This window comes from Loxodonta africana, chromosome 16 (assembly GCF_030014295.1).
Source record: "Loxodonta africana isolate mLoxAfr1 chromosome 16, mLoxAfr1.hap2, whole genome shotgun sequence".
Classification (NCBI taxonomy): domain Eukaryota; kingdom Metazoa; phylum Chordata; class Mammalia; order Proboscidea; family Elephantidae; genus Loxodonta; species Loxodonta africana.
The window spans coordinates 52,722,296-52,740,932 of NC_087357.1; the positions used below are offsets into that span (position 1 = coordinate 52,722,296).

An 18,637-nucleotide genomic window follows, 5' to 3' on the forward strand; every position below is an offset into this window, starting at 1 on the left:
TAGGTATAATCTTTTTGGGTTTATCTGCAACAATATCTGCTATATGACAGTTTGCCTGATCCCTATAACCAAAAGGATTTTTTTTTTTTAATTTTAATATCCTTGTCAAAATGTTTAAGACTCATGTGGTATTATGTTCACACGTTCTATCATTTGCTTGTGTGTGCAAATTCCGTTCTCCATCCTCTGGCCCTATACAAATTTCAGCTTAGGAAATGCTGTGGAGCCATTCTACTCTGTCCTATAGGGTCATTATGAGTCAGAATCCACTTGATGGCAGACAACAACATGACTGCTTTAGCACTACAATGGCAGGGCTGAATAGTTGCCACAGAGACCCTAAGGACCACAAGGCCTAAAACCTTTAATGTCTGGCCCTTTATAGAAAAAGCTTGCCAACCTCAGTTATTAGGAAGATTAAAGAAAAAAAAGAAAAAAATCAATACCCAAGTAAAGAAACAACATTTAACAACTTTCTTTATGACATTTTCTGAGCCTTTAAATCCTGCTGTGTATTACAGATCTCCATGTCATTTCCCCAAATTTTTTGACCATAACATCCTTTTCTAATGGATCATATCTCAGGCATAGTGCCATTAGGATCATCAGTTTGGCAAATGCTTGTTTAAAACAAATACCAGAAAAATTTGTTGAATTAAATTGCAGTTTTACCTTCAAATGATGGGCCTCATCTGATAATACTTAAGTCTCTGTGAATTTACTTAATATTCTAGTGATTTTCTCTGATAAAATTAAGCCACTTAGAAAATTGGCCTGGCCCAAGATAAAAGGACCACCTAAGCTTCCTTGAGGTAAAAGTTATAGCATACATTGTGCTATAAACAAGTTAGGTGGTAAATATCTGAGTGATGTGGATAATTAACCTCAAAACAGGGGCAAATGTACTTGAGGGGAAAATCTATGGTCTTGGGTTTAAATTATTTAATCTAATTTAAATGGAGCCAGAGATACCAGGCTTTAGGTACATTAATGTGATAGATTACACAATTATAAACTCTGTTAGATGCAGAACTGACTTTCTACATTTCCTTATAGTTCTTAAATTACTGCTTTCTTCAGCCTGAGTATTCTGCCTTAGAAAATACGGTTTGTCCAATTTACACCCCTTTTAAAGAATTGTTTCTTCAAATGGAATAAATATATTAGTGACACAAAAAGATACTAGATCAAAATTGTTTTTCCACAGAAGCTTAGAAGTGTGCACAAATTATTGTTATTCCACACATTTAACCTAACACTAGATATATAAATAAGTTGTAATTATGTTAAGACACAAATAGTCCAAAGTGCCTATGAAGGGTTATCTTATGAAATGATATTCATTCAATACATAAAAATCAACCTCTTCAGGTTTACTAATCATGAAATTCATTTACTCTTACCCCAGATCAGATGTCTTTCTATTTTCAAAGGAGAGGCCATATGATGTGGTAGAACTTACTGTAGTTTTGGAATAACAATCCAGTTTGAGTTTCAGTTCCTTTCATTGCTATTACGCATCTCAGATTTTAAGTAAACAAACATCTCTGGACAAGTAAAATCTAAGTATTTAAGAACATTCAAGAACTTCTCTCCCACAATGTGGTACTAGTGTGATGGGGCTCTACCTATTCCACATAGAGTTCCTTCTTTGACAGTTTTTAAATTATTCTTTTTGGTCAACATTTTGTTTCCCCGACATGTAGTACAATTGAGAATATTGCTGAGAAAATGAAGTTCTTCACAACTGGAACAATAAATCCAAAAAGAAAAAAAAAAAAAAAACCCACTGCCATCAAGTCCTTTCCAACTCATAGCGACCCTATAGGACAGAGTAGAACTGCCCCATAGAGTTTCCAAGGAGCGCCTGGTGGATTCAAACTGCTGACCTTTTGGTTAGCAGCCATAGCACTTAACCACTATGCCATCAGGGTTTCTGACCAATAAACAGCATCCCGATAAATGGAGAAGAAACTAAAAATGTCAATGATTTCATTGTATTTGGATCAACAAACAAATTCCATGGACACACCAGTCAAGAAATCAAGCAATGCATTGCATTGAGCAAATTTGCTGCAAAAGACTTCTTTAAAGTTTTAAAAAGCAAGGATGTTACTTTGATGACTGAAGTGTGTCTGACCTAAGTCATGGTCTTTTCAATTGTCTCGTATGCACACGAAAGTTGGATAATGAAAAAGGAAGCAGAAAAATGGATTCATTCAAACCGTGGTGCTGGTGAAGAATACTGAATATATTGTGGACTGCAAAAAACATAAAAGTCAGCCAAGATGCTCTTTATAATTGAGGATGGCAAGATGTCGACTCACTCACTTTGGATACACTATTAGGAAAGACCAATTGCTAGAAAAGAACGTCATGTTTATTAACATAGAGGGCCAAGGAAAATGAGGGAAACCTTACAGGAAATGGGTTGACACAATAGCCACAACAACAGACTCCAACATACCAATAACCATGAAGATGGCTCAGGCCTGGGCATTTTTTAAATTTTTATTTTTTTATGTGGGGTTGCCTTGAGTCAGAGCCAACTCAAGGGCAACTGCAGTGCAGTGAATTACTAGTCCTAGTCTTATGACACCCACAAAATGGTTGAGTGGAACTATGCAAATAAGACACTTGTGGTCCACCAATGAGACTGGACAGTTTGCTAATAATGCAAATAAGGTGCATGAAATGCTTACAGAGGTGGAACCATGCAAATAAGGTTTATGGAACCCTAATGAAGGAATTGATCAGCTTTGACATCCTGTTAGGCTTAAAATGAGCCAATCCCAGAAACTAGATAAAGGGGACCTCACTACTATCAAGAAGAAGATCCAGGATCAGAGTGCATCCTTTGAATCTGAGGTCCCTGCACTGAGAACCTCCTAGATCCAGGAGACAGATCTGTAACAAAGAAGACAGCATGAGACGACAGCAGCATGAGATCGGCAGGCTAGGCTTGTAGGCCTGTGGAACGAGAGAACTGAGTGCCTTCAGGCAGGAGGCTTCCAGGTGGAATAAGGATGTCTCTGGGCACTTCATTGTTGCAGCTGCCTGAGCAGGGCAGAAGCCAGCCTGAGGAAGAAGAGCCAATGGCATGACCAAGAAAAAGCTGTCTTTATTGAAGAATTGTATTCTGTGTTATGCCTGTTACTTCTAAATTGATCCTAATCCTGAATTTTAACCTGTTACTTCCCTAATAAATCCTATAATTGTAAGTATGGTATGTGAATTCTGTGTGGCCATTGCAATGAATTATCGAATCCCAGGAGAGAAATAGTGCTGTGGGATAGCTGGTGTCAGAATTGGTAAAAAGGTTAGAGGGTGGCAGTATGTTTGACCTCTGCCTCATAGGGATCTGCTTTGGGCTGATAATCTTGATTCTCATCTCTCCACCTGAAGTTACACGGTGAAGTCTCAAGCCATGCCATTTTTACAGCAACTAATAACAACATCAATCTAAAATGTTGCTTTGAACAATTTATCTGTGAAATGTATTCACTTAATATGCTACATAACATTAAAAATGATTTGAATCAGATAAAGTATGCAAAATATAGTAATGTAAAAAATAAAATCCAAATAAAGGAAAGGTAAAATCTTAAAGGTTAGGACATAGAAATATAAATTGAGGCGGTTTCTGCAAGATTACTAAAGTTTTTCTTAATTTGATTGTGTTCTTGCTCATTTGTCCCATGACAAGATACCAATGTCACATAATAGTGGAGGCAGTGTGCCAATTTCTTGAGATAAATACATTTTTTTGTACTAAGATAAGAACAACAAAAAAAGAAGTACAGTTGCGGGAGTTTTCCCAAAATTTCGAAAGTAGAAATTAAAAGATGTCTTACTTTTCTATGGCTACCCTTTTTATGTCTAATGAAGTAGATTTCTGATGGCCTCAACTTTATTAGTCCACATTTGAACACATTCCTACTGTACAAGTTGTGCGGGGTACACACGAAGACTCCTTAGTGTCTCATCAAGAAATTTATTAAGATCTGTTGCATATGAGCATGTTTATGCTGGAAACTTTGAGACCACTTCATGATTCACCACATGTCTTTTTATCTATCTGTCTCTCTGTCTATTTATCCACAAAGATAAACACATATGTAAATATTTGAATCCATATGCCATTAATTATTCTTAAAATAAGCTATTTACACTACATTTTTAATTGAATGAGCTAAGAAAAAGTTTATAGTGAACTTACCTTGAACTAAAATAGCAAGAAAGTTTAGGGCATGAAATGAGTCTCTCTTCAATTATCCTTTTCACGCTTCTGTTCACTCATCCAAAAATGGAATCATGACTCATTTTTTTTTTCTAACGGTAACATGGTCTTTGCATAAAAAAAATTACATGAAGTATGTTATTTCATAGGAATTTAAAATGCTTATGAGGAATAAAGCTATTCTCAGAAACATAAAGACTGATGTTCATTTAAAAACAGTCACACAGACCCATCTATGTGTACAAAAGGGAACCTAGAGTACTTTGAAAACCTGAGTAGATTTTTAAAAACTGAATACATAATTACTAAGAAAAGTATGTCATGTCAACTCTTTATTTTCAAAATTTTACATATGTCCCATCAAAGACTGCTTTTTATGTCACAATTGTATGTAAACTATAAAAACATAACATTCTAAAATATTGTTGATATTTTTAAAGTTTTAAAATGTTCAGGTAGCAAATACTTTTAGAGTGGTTGCTGTATCTCAGGCATTATGATATATGCTGTAAACACACTGATGGGCAAAAGAGACGGGTTCTTTACCTTTCTGGAACCTACGGTCTAATGGGCGTGATGGGAACTGCAAAGGCAAAAGGCAGTGTATACACACACAATACAAATTCACCTCAAAATTATGAATTATAATTATGCACTTCTTTAAACTCATTTGTTTTTTCTGAGATATTATGTTTTAGTACTGAGTTCTTTAAATATAAGTTTTACTATCTCAGTTAAGAAGAAATTATTCTTTTCCTGTACCTATTTCCATAAGTTTCTATTTCTGATTCTATTTTCATGGATTTGAAATACTACCCCACTAAAATACATCTCCCCTTACTTTCATTGAAGCTATCGTTAACCAAATTTTATCTTACCTCCTATTTTGTTACCCCCAAAATTTCTAAAAGCCATTTCTTCCTCAATCGAAGCACAAGCCTCACTTCAGAAACACATAAAAAAAAAATTGATTTTCATCCTGAAAATGCCAAACTCCTGCCTGTAATACTCAGCTACATTTCTGAAACAGCGTAGGTCAAAAAGAGCTATGGACCTGTTGGCCCTTTGACACACGATGATGGATGCAATGTGTCTACTATTTTACTGCCATAGTGTCCTCCAAGAGAATGAGACAATCAATGAAGAATAATAAATCTAAACTAGGTAGAAGGCTTGCTTGTTTTAAATGTATTAGAGGAGAAACAACTGATATTTCACATCTCTGGGGAAAGGCTTATAATAAACTCTGTGATTAACCCTTTTTAGCTCTTTCTGGCTTAAATGAATCAGAGATAACAAAATATCCACTGATAGAAGTTGAATGATGCCTGAAAGTTAAACTCCATACATAGTTAATGAACTTGACTTAAAATGCAGATATAATGCATTGTATTTCTTCAAAGGAGAAAGAAAATGTTATACAAAGGATACAACTTAACCACTACTCACTCTATTGACGTGTCCCTCTGTCAACCAGTGTTTCTGGCAACTTCAACTCTCTCTAGTGAATGACGTTTCCATTCTCCTGCAGAAGAGAGTTAATGACTGTTATCACATCAAAGACTTGACTTCAAGGGTAGAACATAGGTGTATTGCATTTTCTTAGAGATTATATTCATGCTTGAGGTAAATTGTTATAAAATTCTGAAAAATAAATCTCATAATCATAAATTTAAGTTTTGAAAGTAACACACTTCAGATTTAAAACTAAATTCTCAGGATGCGTGCCATCATTTGTGCTCCAGGTTATATTATTGAGTTAAGAACCTAGGAAAATTATTTCTGCTTGCAAATGTTCACATGCCATTGGACCAGAGTCCTAAAACAGAAGCACAACATAAATTCTTATCAAAAAGCACTTGAAAAGGATGGTGTTTTATGATATGGTAAACAGATTCAAGAGTAAGGTGAACTCTATAGATTGAAGGTTACTTTTGATTCTATAGCATTTTAACTTGCAGCATGTTATAACATATCATTATTAGCTTAGGTTCACGAATTGTACATCTATGTGTTTTATCTGTTTTTTTCCCCCACAAGGAGAAATAAATAATTTTATGGTAATACAATGCAGATCTTAAAATATTTTGTGCATTACTATTGCTCTCACTGGGTTTTGACTATCAAATTTAGAGAATATGCCTTAATTATTTGTAGTCCGTACAGTTCATAGTTAGTGCTACATTGAACATATGTAATAACATAACATTTTAAACATTTTTAAATATTCAAAATAACATAACATTTAAAAAAGGCAATAGTTATAGTTTGTTTCAATGCCTCAGTACCTTCCTTTAAAGGTTTTGTATTATTAATCTTATTAATAATATAAATGATTTTATTATATAAATGATTGACAGATTCATTGAACTTATGAAAAAACAAAACCTCAGATTCATTTCTCACAACAAACTTTGCTTTGTGAATAAGTGGAGAGAATTAAATAGGAAAAAAAATTTGCATATTCATTCTAAAGTGATACATTTTAAGTATCAGCAAGAAAATAAGAAAGAAGGTAAATAAATGCTAATTAAAATCTGGTAAATAAATATTAATAAAAATCTGGAATATCTATTTGAAATTTTGAAAATAGTGTTTTTGCATGAATATGTAAAGATTTCTACAAAAAAATAAAATTAGGAAATACATACAAAACAATTTTTATGCTACTTTGAGGGTGAAGTTAAAAGAAAAATATGAAGAATATAGTTTTCAAAATAATAATTTTTGGCCAAATATTCATTTTCTTCTAAATAAAATGTGTAATATCAATACATACAAGAGATGAATGGGCTTTTTTCAGTTAAATAGATTGAGGCTTGAGACAAAGTTCAAAATTTATAACATCACACCCTAACCCCACTGCTGCCCTATAGTGATGTCTTTTTTTTTTTTTTTTAACAGACTATATCCACAGGAAGGAACCCTGGGGGCTCAGTGATTAACAGCTAAGTTCCTAACCAAAAGGCCAGCAGTTCAAATCCACCAGCAGCTCCTTGGAAACCTTATGGGGCATTCTACTCTGTCCTATAGGGTCACTGTGAGTCAGAATTGACTCAGTGGCAATGGGTTTGGTTTTTTTGGTTTATACACAGTAAAATTCCTGATATAGCCCACTATTTCACATACTTTGATAATAGCAGCAATAAAAAAAGAAAGCACGTTGAATAAAATTGGGTTTTCCTAATTGATTTAATCAAAAATGATCACACTTAGAGATAAATTATCAGTGACCTCCTGCCTGGATGTCAGCTCTGAATGTAGCTTCAAAGACCAGGAATAGTGATGTTTTCCTTGAGGGTTCTCCACATTTGTAATAATGCTGAACTCTCATTAATCTCTTTTTAAACAAGTCATTTAGCACTGTACTTAGGATCTATTTGTTAATACAATGGGCTCGCTCATCATAATTTCTGAGTAATGACAACACATATGTAAGATATTACAGAAACTGTACAAGATCTGTAATTTAACATTTAGAGCATATAATGCCTCAGGGGATAGGAGATGAATGAAATAAAACTTGTATAATTTTAACATATATAATTTGTGATATGTGAAAAACTTAATTTTATGTGATTGTGTACATACGTTGTTGATATAGTTCTAAAGGCCAAATAGTTATCTAAAATTTTATTTTTATTAGTCCATCTATTATCAGGCCAAGGAGCCCTGGTGGCACAATGGGTAAGTGCTCAGCTGCTCTCTGAAAGGTCAGCAGCTCCAAACCACCAGCTGCTCTGCAGAAAAAAAGTCCTGGTGATCTGCTCCCATACAGATTTAGCCTGGGAAGCCCTACGGGGCAGTTCTACTCTGTCACATAGGGTTGCCGTGAGTCGGAGCCAATTTGATGGCAAATAACAAGAACAACAAAATTACCAGACGTAATTTTGAAGTGTTATAAATCAGGGCTTATTCCATGAGTATAGGAATTTAATAAATGACAGTTTATAACTTTTCAAAAATTGAGAGGTAGGATATAGTTGGTATTTTAGAAGTAGTATCTGCTCTCTGAGGTATTTCATTTATTGCAAATATTAACTTTATAAACTATTTCTCTTAAATTGATGATTAAACAGCACACCTCTATAGTTTTATGTAGTACCAAGAAAGAACACACGATTTTCTTATTGCTCTAGACTTCCCTAATATTAGCTAGAATTAATAACAAAAGAAAAGATTCTATTAATTCAAGGCCTACAATCTTCCACACACAGGGCTTTGGAAATGTATTACCTGATGAATGCAAGCAAGTATTAAAATCACTTGCTAAGAAAAATATTATTTGCTTTATAAAATCTGATTAATAACTGACTCCTGTGATGTTGTAATACGGTATTTAGCTATCAAGATACACCATTTAAAACTGCATTCCACCCCTTTAACAGTGTCTCTAAGGGTGCAACCTCGGATAGATTTATGATATGATCTAATTGAGCAACCACCCTACTTAGGACAGTATCTGAATAATAAAGTGGCTTATGACCCCTTAACGTAAAACGACTGTATGTTTCATAAGAGGCATTCTCAGACTGTGAAAATTTTATTCACAATAGGTCAATACTTTGCATTCTTAATACACAATTAAACACAAGTGAACTATAAATCAGTTTAAAATTTGGAATTATGTGGTATTTTGCTGCCCGTGTAAGTATAAAAGTGGCCATGTGCATGTATATAAGAGAGTGCCAACTACCAGATGTAATTCCTTATTAAAAAAAATAATAATAATAACAAAGCTCACTTAGCCGTGAAGCGAAAGTTGTAGAAAGGATCAGTATAATTAATTGCATACTGAAAATGCTAAAGAATAACAGAAAAAATAAGATTAAGCAATACTTTATTACCCACATAATGTTATCCACCATTAGTGGATAAGAAATTGTACAAAAGTCAAATCTCATAAATAGTTGGCTTAAATAAAGTTTATTGGCGGGAGGGAGGGAAAGAAGGAAGGGAGGAAGCAAGGCAGGGAGGTAGGGATGGAGAGAGGGAGGGAGGGAGGAAGGAAAGGAAGAGGGAAGGAGGGAAGGAAAGACAGTAATAGGCAGTGAGGGAAGGAGCAGAAGAAAATTCATGTTTTACAATGTGACAAGAGGCCTTTATATCAAATTTGAATATTTTTTTAGGACATAGAAGGGAGGGCTGGAGAAAAGATAATACCACCCCACTTTACTGAAAGAGGAATCCCTGAGTGGTGTAAGCAGTTAATGCCCTCAGCTGCTAACCAAAAAGTTGGCAGTTCTAGTCCACCCAGAGGCAGTTTGGAAGAAAGACCTGGTTATCTAGTTCCGAAAAATAAGTGATTCAAAATCCTATGGAGTACAGCTCTACTCTGACACATATTGGGGTCACCACGAGCCTGGCTGACTAAACAACTGATTTTTGGTTTATTGAAAGTCAGAAAAAGAAGGAAGAAACAAAACATACTGAGAGTTTAATAAAGCATGAGGGGGCTTCATGCATCTTTTACAGGGTACACTGGTAGAAAGCATAACCAATTTTTCTCTCTTTCTAGGTATATATTTTTATCTGGAGTCTAAGATACCACACTTCTTACATTTCTGGCTGCTTCTCTGCTGGTTCCTTCTCATTGTCTCACCTCTGTATGATTGGATGCCCCAGGGCTCAGACCTTAAACAATCTCTCTTTTCTACATATATCAATGTCCTAAGAGTTTTTACCCAACTTTATGGAATTAAACATCAGGTACATGCTTAAGACTCCAAAATCGACATCTGCAGCCCACATCCCTCCAGCCTCTTATTTTCGAATCTAATTAAATATCTACAGTCATTTCAAATTAACGTGGCCAACTTCACCCTGCAGATTTCCCTTCTTTTCCCCTTATCCTTTCCTTCACAGCTTTCCTAGTCTCTGTAAATGGGAATTCTTATCAATTCACTAGCCTAGGCTAAAAAAATGATGTATTTTATATATTATAAAGCCTCAAGCTTAAAATGTACTCTTTCTCTATCTGATCTTTTTCATCCAATAATTTTATGTTCAAGGTATAGTCCCGAACTCCTAATGACTCCTGTCTTTTTTTTTTTTTTCCTGTTGCCAGCACTGTAAGCATTCATTCAGCTTAATAAAATCTGCCTATATTTCAGGCCATGATTTAGGAAAGTTTTCTTAAAAAAAAAAAAAAAAAGGAAAGGAAAGGCCAGCCCATTCTCCTACTTGGCATTTGACAAAGTTCTTTGCCTTATTACACTCTCATTTATCCATTTTTTAAGTGGGTATATTGGACCTACTGATTCCTAATAAGTCTTCAGGTCTGTGATTCCAGATCAAGTAATTTTAGATTTTTTTGGCTGAAACTCAGGAAGTAATGGCAGAAATTTGGTAGTGGACTCTTAAGTAGACAGGATTTCGCTTGCTGATCTGTCGAAGAATGTTGTGTTCAGGATGTGGTAAGTAGTAGTGATCTGTGCCACACAATTGCCACATCTAAGGTAGACTTAAGGAGCCCTGGTGGGACAGTGGTTAGAGCACTCGACTGCAAACCAAAAGGTGGATGGTTCAAATCCACCAGGCACCCTGTGGAAGAAAGATGTGGCAGTCTCCTTCCTGCTTCTGTAACAGATTTACATCCTTGGAAACCCTGTGGGACAGTTCTACTCTGTCCTGTAAGGGTCGCTATGAGTCAAAATCCACTCCACGGCAATGGATTTGGTTTCATTTAGGTAAGATTTAATCACAAAGCGGAAAAGGAAAAAGTAAGAAACTTACAGGAAAGACTTTCTTGAATCCAAGATATAAAAGCCATATGAAGTTGAGAAATATTTTAGATATCACACTTCAAACCTTTTAGAAACAACATAAATTTGGCCTGGCTGTTGTGGAATGATCACTTAACCAGTTGCCCTCGAGTTGATTCCAACTCAGGACGACCCCATGTGTTTCAGAGCAGAACCGTGCTCCATAGGGTTTTCAAGGTGGTGACCTCTAGGAAACATATCACCAGCCTTTTCTTGCAAGGTGCCAGCCTGTGTGTGAGTTTGAAACTCCAACCTTTAGGTTAGTAGCTTAGGTCTTAACCCTTTGTACCACCTAGGGACTCCTTCATATAAATCTAGAGATTCTCCAAAAGACCAAAACATGTACTTTTTTTTCCTGAAAGCACTTAGAAAATTTATCTTTTTTCAGTGACATAAGAAATATAAAATATGTATTGTTAATTAGAATATATGTACATTTAAAAATCCAGTATAATAAGAAACTGTAATAAACAATACTTTTTATGAATAGAAACTGTAAGTTACTTTAATTATCAATGTCATTTCCTAAACATAAATACTCATCTAATAGAAACATTGTAGGTTTTCATTTAAGACAGAGGATAAAATGTTCAAATGAATTCATAGTCTTGATTTTTTTTTCTTACTAGTTACATTGTTGCTGTTAAATACCAATTCATATCAACTCTCTGTTCAACAGAAGGAAAAACAGCCCGGTCCTGCACCATCCTCACGATCCTTGCAACTTAGGTATAACTTAGTAAAAGAGCATAAAATCCTAGTAACTGCTACTGAAAGAATAGGGTTTTGTTTATGAGCAAAGTGATTAACATATGACTTCGGATAAAGCTTAGTGACTATTTTGCATAACAAGATGTTCAATGAATGGCCACTTCAGAGCGTTTGGATATTATAAATCATTATAATTCCGGTTTGAAAACTAAAAGATCTTCTAGTACTCAGCATGCTACAATAGCTGCATGAAATTATTTTCCACATAGTTCAAGAGTATGCATCTCGTCATTACTTCTTCCTGCGGAGAGAGCTCACACGGAACACGCTTTTCTTTAAATTATGTTTTATATAATATTTATAGTAATGGCTAGAATGTAACAAAAAAAAATTCAAAGGTGTAAAAAGGAGAGACGGGGCTATGCATGCTAAAACAAAAGCTGGATTTAAATATAGGTATCTCTTAAAAGATGCAATTTTTTTTAGATTTTGTCTGGTTGAGAAAGCTTTGGTTAGAAAAAGGCATTGTTTTTTTGCAAGTTGAAAACAGCTTCTCAAGTTCTAAAAGCTTTTTAAATGCAAAGGTTTACAAAAAAAAATAAAATAAAAGATTTGTTTTATGCAAATTTAAGCAAAAGTCAGCTGAATCATATTGCAGAGACCAGTGGCTCTTACTTTCATTCAGATCCCAGTTCATAATTTCACATACAAACAGCCATACAACCACATTTGGCTAATGCTGAGGAAATGTATTAATTCTGCAGAAAATTAATTTTGATTTATAATTGCCAGTAAAAAAAACACTTTCGGTTTTTTTTTTTTTTGCTGTATTTTTAATGCTTTTCTTCACCTCCATGTGACCCTCCTGAATCACTATTATTAAATTAGCAAAGCTCTGCTAAAAACTTTGTGAACTGTTTTTTGTTATGAGGATAATATGATAAAACAGAAATTGAGTTTGCATCTAGGTTAGGAAAACCATATGTATGGGGCAGGGAGGATATATCTGTATATGTAAAGGGACAGATGTGGGTCAGACTGTACATATAAATGTATTTCCTAAAGAACTGTAATAATATAATTGTCCATCCATTTTTCTGTAACCTTCCCAGAATTACTTAGTCTCATAGAAAATTATTGTTCATTTCATAGGTGAGAAATCATATAAACCCATTGCCATCAAGGTGATTCCCATTCATAGCAACCCTATAGGACAGGGTAGATCTGCTCTATAGAGTTCCCAAGGAGTGCCTGGTGAATTCAAACTGCCGATCTTTTGGTTAGCAGCCGTATCTCTTAACCACTAGTCACTAGAGTTTCCGAAAAATCATATGGAATTATTTTATATTTTTAAATGCATGTGTAGTTGAAAGTGTTAATGAGCTTAGTCTTCTTAAAGTTATTTTTCACTTTTGACCATTTATTCATTATTATTTTTTATCTACATATTTATGTGCTAAATATATCATATTGGTTATATTGTGGGTGAATTTCTTTTCTCAGTTAGTGGTATTCTTTTATAACACTTGAAATAGATGTTAGATATTCGTATGCCAAGAATTCATCACTTTTCCTTTGCATTTATTTTCTACTTTTAAACTGATTAAAAATTTCTTCTTTAGTACAGAGATTTGATATCCGCTTCTATTTATTTCAATTTTTTTAATTACAAATTTTTTAACCCATGCGAAATTGATTTTGATGTAAGTATTGATTTCTTCAAATAGAAATTATTATATTCAAAGCTTTCGTATTTCACAGTTTGCACTATATTTTGCCAATTATTATGGAAACCAAGGTAAATATTTTGATATGTTTCAAAAGTAGAATTGTATTCTTAAATCCTTGCTAATGAAATATAATTGTGTAATTATTTCTCAAATGCCATGACATGAAATCTATTTTAAAATTCATGCTTGCTTATTTTTAATAAAGTACATTTATACTTGGAATTTAGATGTGAAAAGTGTTACCAATTGAATTTAATACTGCTAGTCAATATCCTTTAGAAATCTATAACTGAGTTTTGGTCTGTGGATGATGCATAAGAAAATATACACAAATTCCTGTCTCCAGAGAGTTTACAATCTAGGACATCAGCAGGTTCTGGTTCCTACACACACATAATTTAAGGCAGACTGTGATAAATCACCAGGACAGTGGAATGCTAATGACATTCGGGGAAAAAAGTGGTCAGAAAGGAGTCATCCAGGAAATGGCTTTAAACAGTAAAAGCTGAGAGGTCACATAAGACCTTGACAGATGAAAAGCCTTACAAGAGAGGTGCTAAGGAGAGAAAATGAGAATCAGCAAATATCAGAAGCCAAGAAAATATGATACCTAATTATCAATAAAAAAAAAAAATTTTTAATGATAATCTACAAACAATGTGGTTTAACTTGTAAATTGTGGAAAGTTTGGGGAGACAGGCCACAAAAGGCTACCTACAATGCCTAAAAGAGCCTGGATTCTATGCCACTGAAGTAGAAAATTTTAATTTGATTATTTCTAATAATAGATAGATTGGTCAGTATATGCATCAAGAAAATTAAGCTATAGGCCGAAGAAACAGATTTATTTTCAAAGGGGAGAATTGTCTTAAGGGTGTGGCATTCATTCATTTGTTCATTCATCCAACAGTAATTTATTAAGCATCAGCTGTGTACCACCCATTTTTCTTTGCTCTGAGCCCAAAGAAATTAACAGTATGCAGTAATTTAGGGAAGATTAAAAAAAAAGAAAGAAACCATTGCCGGCGAGTTAATTCCAACTTATAACAACCCTATAAGACAGAGTAGAACTGCCCCATAGAGTTTCCAAGCAGTGCCTGGTGGATTCAAACTGCCGACCTTTTGGTTAGCAGCTGTAGCACTTAACCACTACGCCACCAGGGTTAGATTAGTCTATCATAAATTGGATGTGAAAATAATACTTCTACTATGACAAAAACACAGGGACTATAAAATTTTAAAAATTATAAATTTGACTGCACATTTATGATATTCTATGATTCACTGAGTTTTGGCAGGTATGTTTAAACCATTATTTGCCTTTGTTTTTAATTCAGAAAGTTTAAAATCATTTTGAAACTGTGGTTTCAGAAGACTTTTGCATCGTAGTTCGTTCACAGCTACAGTCCTTGAAATAAACGTCTAAAATATGTTAAAACAAAACAGAAAACAATCATAGTAATAGGTATTATGTTAAAAAAATTATTTTCTATTCTAATAACCTGAATTTCAAAGCGATAGTTTACATGAGTTTTGCTTTGTAGTATTTAAGGTTTCAATACTTGCTAAAACCAAAACCAAAACCAAATCTGTTGCTAATGAGTTGATCCTGACACATTGCAATCTTGATAATATTGGGTTAATCAGACTTCTCAGCTTATGATTGTTAAAAGCTTTCATAATAATCTTTTTCATGGTCATGCCAATTATAATTGGGGGCTTCGGAAACTGGCTAGTTCCACTTATAATCGGGGCACCTGATATAGCTTTCCCTCGAATAAACAATATGAGTTTTTGACTACTACCTCCATCCTTTCTACTACTTTTAGCATCTTCTACAGCAGAAGCTGGAGCAGGAACTGGCTGAACTGTATATCCCCGCCCCCGGCAGGAAATCTAGCCCATGCAGGAGCTTCCGTAGATTTAACGATCTTTTCACTCCACCTTGCAGGGGTATCCTCTATTCTAAGTGCAATTAATTTTATTACTACTATTATCAACATGAAACCCCCGGCCATATCTCAATACCACATACCTTTATTTGTATGATCCGTTTTAGTAACAGCTGTTCTCCTTCTCCTATCCCTTCTAGTTCTAGCAGCAGGTATTACTATGCTATTAACGGATCGCAACCTTAATACTACTTTCTTTGACCCTGCGGGAGGAGGAGATCCAATTCTATATCAACATCTGTTCTGATTCTTTGGACACCCCGAAGTTTATATCCTAATTCTCCCAGGATTTGGAATAGTCTCCCATATCGTTACATATTACTCAGGAAAAAAGAAACCCTTTGGCTATATAGGAATAGTATGAGCTATGATATCAATTGGCTTCCTAGGGTTTATTGTATGGGCCCACCATATATTCACCGTAGGTATGGACGTTGACACCCGAGCTTACTTTACATCAGCTACTATAATTATTGCCATTCCAACTGGCGTAAAAGTCTTCAGCTGATTGGCCACTCTTCACGGCGGTAACATTAAATGATCTCCCGCTATAATATGAGCCCTAGGATTTATCTTCTTGTTTACAATTGGAGGGTTAACTGGTATTGTTCTTGCTAATTCTTCACTAGATATTGTCTTACACGACACCTACTATGTTGTAGCCCACTTTCACTATGTCTTATCTATGGGTGCAGTTTTCACCATTATGGGTGGATTCGTCCACTGATTTCCACTATTTTCAGGATATACATTAAATTATACATGAGCTAAAATTCAATTCCTAGTCATGTTCGTCGGTGTTAACTTGACATTCTTTCCCCAACATTTTCTTGTATTATCTGGTATGCCACGTCAATATTCTGACTATCCAGATACCTACACTGCATGAAATACTGTTTCTTTTATAGGCTCATTTATCTCTCTGGTAGCCGTAATCTTAATGGTCTTTATAATTTGAGAAGCGTTTGCTTCTGAGCGTGAAGTCTCTACAGTAGAACTCACAACAACAAATGTAGAATGACTTAATGGATGTCCACCTCCACATCATACGTTCCAAGAGCCAGCCTACGTAAAATCCAATTCGAGAAAGGAAGGAATCAAACCTCTAATAGTTAGTTTCAAGCCAACTCCATAACCTCTACGCCTTCCCCAGTAGGCATGAAATTTTAGTAAAACAATTACATAACTCTGTCAAAGTTAAATTACAGGTTCAAATCTTGTAAATTTCTATGGCTTATCCATTACAATTAGGCTTCCAAGATGCTACATCCCCTGTTATAGAAGAACTTCTTCACTTCCATTATCACACCCTGATAATTATCTTCCTTATTAGCTCTTTAGTCCTATATATTATTCTACTTATATTAACTACTAAATTAGTCCATACAAATACAATAAATGTCCAAGAAATAGAAATAATCTGAACAATTCTCCCAGCTGTTATTCTTATCCTAATTGCTTTACCCTCTTTACATACTCTGTATGTAATAGATGAAATTGATAATCCCTTAAAACGGTTAAAACTATAGGACACCAATGATTCTGAAGCTATGAGTACACTGATTATGAAGATTTGGCCTTCGACTCATATATAGTTACTACTGATAGTCTAAAATTTGGGGAACTTCGACTATTAGAGGTAGATAATCGGACGGTATTACCCATTGACCTGCCAGTCCGAATACTAGTCTCATTGGAAGACGTCCTCCACTCATGGGCCGTCCCATCCCTAGGCCTAAAAACAGATGCAATTCCAGGACGACTTAATCAAGTAACTCTAACATCGACACGACCTGGTCTATTTTACGGCCAATGTTCCGAAATCTGTGGAGCAAACCATAGATTTATACCAATTGTCCTAGAACTAGTTCCACTCAAACACTTTGAGAGCTGGTCAACATCGCTAACGTAATCATTAAGAAGCTATAGTAGCACTAACCTTTTAAGTTAGAGTATAGGAACATAGTATTCTCCTTAATGCATGACACAAGCGGATATGATCGTTTGACTATTAGTAGCCATATCTGCGCTTCTTACATTATTGGTTTTCCTACATATTAAAATCCTAAAAATTCTTTATTTTCTTTTTCCACTATCTAAAAAATTATCCAAGAAATCACGCATCTTCCCTTGAAAAACAAAATGAACGAAAAACTATCCACCCTCTTCGATGTTCCCGTAGCTATAGCAATCCTAATTATTGCATTTCCAGCAATTCTGCTTCCAGCCCCAAATTGCTTAATTACTAACCGTTGGATTACAATCCAACAATGACTAGTCCAACTAATCATAAAACAACTTTTAGCTACTCACAACACAAAAGGACTATCATGATCTCTCATACTAATTACCCTAATTTTATTTATTGGTTTAACCAACCTACTAGGCCTACTACCCTACTCATTCACCCCCACAACACAACTATCTATAAACTTAAGCATAGCAATTCCTCTGTGGGTTGGTACAGTTGCCTTGGGTTTCTGGCATAAAACTAAAACCTCATTAGCCCATTTCCTTCCACAAGGATCACCTACATTCCTTATTCCTATAATTATTATTATCAAAACCATTAGCCTTCTTATTCGGCCAATCACCCTAGCAATTCGACTCACCGCTAATATCACAGCAGGTCACTTACTTATTCATTTGACCGGAACCGCCACACTAGCTTTGTTATCAATTCATCCAATAACAATTACGGTAACTTTCATTACAATAATTTTACTTACAATCCTAGAATTTGCCGTAGCACTAATTCAGGCCTACGTCTTTACCCTTCTGATTAGTCTATATCTACACGAAAACATCTAATGACACACCAAACACACGCCTATCATATGGTAGACCCAAGTCCTTGACCTCTCACCGGGACATTATCCGCATTACTTATAACATCCGGCCTAACCATGTGATTTCACTATCACTCTGTAACCCTCTTACTTTTAGGCTTATTAACTAATATCCTAACCATATTCCAATGATGACGGGATGTAATTCGAGAAGGAACCTTTCAGGGCCACCATACACCTGTCGTGCAAAAAGGCCTCCGGTACGGTATAATTTTATTCATCATTTCTGAAGTACTATTCTTTACAGGCTTCTTCTGAGCCTTTTACCACTCTAGTCTAGCGCCCACTCCTGAACTAGGAGGCTATTGACCTCCAACAGACGTTTACCCACTAAATCCACTAGAAGTACCACTTCTAAACACGTTCATCCTTCTAGCCTCAGGAGTGACTA

The 18,637-nt window shown here is 35.0% G+C and overlaps 2 pseudogenes; both read left to right on the top strand.

Annotated features, from left to right (window-relative positions):
* Positions 1–16,227: 16,227 nt before the first annotated feature.
* Positions 16,228–17,309, top strand: LOC135227865 (cytochrome c oxidase subunit 2-like; annotated as a pseudogene).
* Positions 17,310–17,422: 113 nt separating this feature from the next.
* Positions 17,423–18,208, top strand: LOC135227866 (ATP synthase subunit a-like; annotated as a pseudogene).
* The last annotated feature ends 429 nt before the right edge of the window (positions 18,209–18,637 follow it).